This window comes from Nasonia vitripennis, chromosome 1 (assembly GCF_009193385.2).
Source record: "Nasonia vitripennis strain AsymCx chromosome 1, Nvit_psr_1.1, whole genome shotgun sequence".
NCBI lineage: Eukaryota > Metazoa > Arthropoda > Insecta > Hymenoptera > Pteromalidae > Nasonia > Nasonia vitripennis.
The window spans coordinates 18050349-18055425 of NC_045757.1; the positions used below are offsets into that span (position 1 = coordinate 18050349).

At 45.2% G+C, this 5077-nt stretch overlaps 1 long non-coding RNA gene across 1 annotated transcript; it reads right to left on the reverse strand.

Annotated features, from left to right (window-relative positions):
• Positions 1 to 355: 355 nt before the first annotated feature.
• On the reverse strand, positions 356 to 886 carry LOC116738477. Its single transcript, XR_004344416.1, has 2 exons — positions 642 to 886; positions 356 to 531 (listed from the first exon to the last, which is right to left on the reverse strand). It is a non-coding gene; the product is annotated as an uncharacterized LOC116738477 (long non-coding RNA).
• Positions 887 to 5077: the final 4191 nt, after the last annotated feature.

Consider the following 5077-nt stretch of genomic DNA (forward strand, 5'->3'; position numbering starts at 1 on the left):
AGCCGAAGAAGGATCAGAGCTTCGATAAATTTTTACCGGGCTCAATTGCTTGCTCCCTTCGAATAAAGTTCCTCGCGGCACTTAGCCTTCGGAGACTTTGGAAAATAAAGGATTGGATCGAGGGAGCAGAAAGGAAGCTTGCTCTCTAACGCGAGACTAACGAATAGTGTACATCAAGATGGTAGAAAAATAACAATTCGCATCGTTGTATCTGCTGCATTATAGAAAGCAAGCCAAAGTCCTACAAATCATCGAAGACTTTTCCGCCGTCCCTTCCAGATATCCGGCCAATGAAATAATAATTTCAATTACCCGGCGAAACCGACTCCGTCCCGCAATTTCATCCCATCCTTACTTCTTTTCTCTTCCTCGACGCTTTTCGCTCTCTTGGCCAACAGTTCTACGTATATTTTCAGGAGAGCATTCGTTAGTCGTATCTCCCCCTTCCACTTTTCAACTCGCCGGCACGCGCTCCCTCTTCCCAACATCTCTCACTCTTCTGCGCCTCGACACAGCTCTTTTCGTCCTCCTCTTGAAAAACGAAAAGAAGCGCTATACGTATAGAGCAAAAAAAGGAGACTCTCGCGCGTAACGATCAAAGTTGGACAGACGGCCACACTTTGCTTCGTTATGGCTCTTACCTTCTTTTCGCTCTGCCCGGAGATATATATCCGAATCCAGCAGCGAGCAAGAGCCTTACCGTCTCGTTTTCTTCTGTCATTATCCGCGCTTTCGCCGGAGTTCCCAGGCATGCCAATAAGGGCCTGGACTAACGCGAACGGCTCGCGCGTCATCGGCGTCGGCGTCGTCCTCGGCCAATCTCCGAGTTTCGATAAGTAGCAATGTAGCAGTAGCCTCGGAGAGTAAGCGAGAGAGTAAAGTTGTGCGAGCCCTGGAATTCGTTAACTGCGTCAACTTAAATCGGAAATTGAGGGTTCGCCTGTCTGGATGATTGGAGCTACCGCCTGGCTCTCCAGCAGCCCGTCCCGGTATGCGCTAAAGCTCCTCGATCGAGTCCTGGCTATCCCAATAATCGAACACGCTTCTCGCTCGTCCAATTAATTTTTATTGACTATTAAAGATACATACTTGCTCGGCAAACTCGCGGCTATCGAAGCCTCCTCGTCGTCCCTAATTTTGACGCTGAAGTGCAGCATCGAAATTTTGATTCCGAGGGGTTCGTTAAAAGTTTCAATTTACTTAGGATGCGACTGTTTGCAGTCTGCATTATAAAGATTTCTCTAGCCGAGGAGATATTAATTTTTAGTTTACACGCCCTTATTAAAAACATCCTAGAAAAATGCCCATCTCTTCTCCGCGAAAGGAATCCCAAGCGGTCCATAGTAGCGACGCAGCAAGTCTAGGAAATAATTAACTGTCAGTCCGTCAGTCTCGAGTAGTCGATCGGTACCACGCAGCCATACGTCTGTCGCCAGGAGCGCGATGTATAATAGCAACTATCGTTACGCGCACGCATATTACACACGTATTACGATCGGAATCCGAGAGAAAATAACGGGTATGTATACACGCGCCCGTGAAGGGACTGGGAGCCGAGGACCAGTGCCGCTACTCGTTAGTCCGTACAGCGATGCCAGCTGTAGTTCTGGACAGACTTTGTTCGCCGGGAGTTTGCATTTTGCATTCTATCACCGTACGTCCCAGCCACGCGTGCGGCCTTTACGATATTGTTCAGCCTTCGCGTAGACACAAAGATTCCGCAGCTATAGCGCTGTATACTGTTCCGGAAACTAATACAAGCTGGAATTATCAATCTTTGTCGATGAAAGTAATTTACGTTCGAAATGCTGTTCGTTGTGGGCGAGGGATGAAGTCCCTTGGAAGAGCGACTATGACGCTTATACAGAGCAGAGGAGCGTCGCGACAGAATCCGTGGAAAACAAACACACGTGTAGTCCGCCGTCGCTCGCTCGGGTGCACGCGCACCGTGCAAACAATGTCTTATCGCGAGCAGACGCGGCGGCCACAGGACGATAATGGCTAGGCAACTCGGAGTTTCGGGGGAGGAATCCAATACGCCGCCCGCTATACCGCCGACTCTGCCTCTGAGAGGGAGAGAGAGGGAGCTGCTACTATATGCCGCATATGCACTTGTCATTGCTAACTCGGATGGAGAGAGAGAGAGAGAGAGAGAGAGAGAGAGAGAGAGAGAGAGAGAGGAGAGAGAGAGAGAGAGAGAGAACGTATACGCGTATCATTGTCGTCGAGGGAGACTACTCTGCAGTTGTCTGCCGCCTCTGATGCTGGAAATCAATTTGCTTGCGATGACACTGCTCTGCTGCTGCATCCACTGGCGCCTGGCGGCGATGCTGCTAGTAGAGTATCTATCTCTCTCTCTCTTTCTCTTTCTCTCTCTCTCTCTCTCTCTCTCTCTCTCTCTTCCTTTTTGTTCCTTCTTCCCCTTTTTCGCAGCTCTCTACTCTTTCGTCGCGCGCACGGTACCGAGAGAAAGAGAGGCACTGTTTGCTTTTAATTTTGGAAAGCTTTTAGAACGGAGAGAATTTTCGGGATGAATGCGCGCTGTTCGCGGAATCGTTAAAACCGCTCGAACGCGTTCATTGTTTTTGAATAATGGGGATGCTAGTGTAGCGCCGCGCGCACTGCAGGCTTTTTGTTTTACGCCGGGCGGGCTTGTACACGACGCTACTCTGCCATTGGGTTATGAGTTGTGCACTGCGAACATTGGGCATGCTGCAGTTTTGGTTTTTTATCGCTCGCTTTTAAGCACGATGATTAAGCGTAAAGAAATTGTGTGCTATTCCAGCACACGCAAACACTTTATTTTTTTTTAATTTTCGTTAAATTTTATTTGGTTGTAACTGCATGACACGAAATTAAATATAGAGCTTGCAAGATCATAACGATTGTTTCGTCTTTACCGTCGGTAGAAACAAAGTAATGATTGAAATAAATGATTCTGGTGATAATTCATAAATACACATTTTATTTCAAAATTCTGAACTTCGTGGAAATGTTTTATGGAATTACGAGATAACCCAATTTAAATTCGCTTCACTTATGAAATCATCTTTTTTTTTTATAAAAGCATCCATTGTGTATACATAAAATTTCTCTTTTATGGAACGCTTTATGTATATCATAATTGATATTACGAGGCGCGTTTATTGAATTATAAAATCATAAATAAAAAAAAATCTTTTTGAACTATAATAACTTTTGAGGAATTTCAGAGTTAATTAATTTGAACACTTTTTGGCGCATGTCGAATTATAATGTGCGATCAACGTGATCCTTTGAAAAGTTTAGTGAATAAAACGAGGCGTGAGATTTTATTTTTAGACACTAAACGCTGGCTTACATCCAGGCAAATTTGGTCGTACGCAGCACTTTTTGTTACACGCTCTGGAACACTTTTGGACTACTAAACTTGTTTTACGGGTTTTGACGTGTGTGGTCGGCTCATGTTAGCGACCACGCGAACTTGCGCATCTAAGCTGAAATCGGACATGCAAATGGGAAAGATAGCTTTCGAGTAATTTGTTGAAATCTTTGTTACGCTTTAATGCTCAACTATCCAATTTTCCAATACAAAAGCTGATTAGTTAACTTTTAAGAATTGCAATTATCATAGCTAAATCAACGAATACAGCGCGAGAATGCATGAGAAGCTCGACTGCAATTTCTCGTAATTGACTCTAAATTATTATGTCAGTTTACAAATTTCCAAAATTTAAAAAGCGCTTTGCAGGATAACTCGTCGCGCGAAATGGAAATGAATGCGGCGTATCTCGGTGTAAATAAATTCGCTTAACACTGTCCGTTAATAATTTGCAACGAATGTCCATTAAGCCTCCTTTTCGCACATGCTTTGCATTCGAAGCTAGAGTGAAAAAAATCGTCTCAAACTTCGCGATGTATGTGAATCCGATATGGCCGTTTTATTTTATTGATTGAGCAATCGCATGTCCGAGAGTGGCTAAGATTAGTCGCCAAATTGATCTTCGGGCGCTTCGTCTTTTTACTTGGTCCGATGCTTTTAAAACTCTCGTGTTTCAAGGATAATTAAGATTAATCCCGAAGATGCATCACGACTTTCACACGACGAAAGTAAGTGTTTTATTTTCTGCATATTGCGTCATTGATTTCATCGTTATTAATCAGTGAAATGAATTTAACAGTGTACAGGTAATAAAAAACAAACGAAACGAGTAAAAAAGGAACAAAATACATTCTCTCTTCTCGCCCAGATCTAATCAAAATCCGATATGTCAAAACAACACGATGCAACTTATTGGCTCGACATTTTTCGCCTGACAAGCCGCTTCGCATCACTTGGCCCGTGTACAGCTTCAACGCTGCATTCCTGTGGTTCATTGACACAAAGGTAAGACGACAGGGACACGCCGCTGTCGCCGCCGCCGGAGAAAGAGAGTGCAAAAAAGAGAGCCGAACGAGAGAAGAAAGTCACACCTCCTCTTTGCGACCGCATCTATATACGCCAGGCGGAGTCGATCGAAAAGAAGGATACACGCGAGCACCTGCAGCATGCAAAAACCGGGCGAGACGCGCAGAGATAAGAGAAAATAAGCGAGCACGCGACGAGTTCGGTGCCGAGAGCGAGGGAGAAATAAAGAAAACGAAGGAGCGAAGAGGCAAAGCTGTAGAGGAGATGAATAAAAAAGGACGGATCGCGTTTCGGCACTGATGCTGGAGTCTTCCTTTTCTTCGCGTCGCCTTGTGCAAAAGGATTAGGCCGGCGCGAAAGGCCGGAAGAAAAGCGGTCCACCATCGGCCAAAGCTTGAATGCGCCTTTGTTGCGCGAGCGGCCTCTTGGCTGTATTTTTTTATTCCCTCCCTCTCTCTCTCTCTCTCTCTCTCTCTCTCTCTCTCTTATTGTTCGCGTTATACATCAATGACATTGGCCTCTGCCTTGACTCAGATGTATCCCATCTAGTCTACGCGGATGATCTGCAAATCTACTATCAATGCCCCCTTGAGGAGCTCGATTCCTGTTCTGACAAGATGAGTGCTAACGCCGAGAGGATAATGGGCTGGGCAGCACTAAACAGACTTAAGCTGAATGTTAGTAAGACTA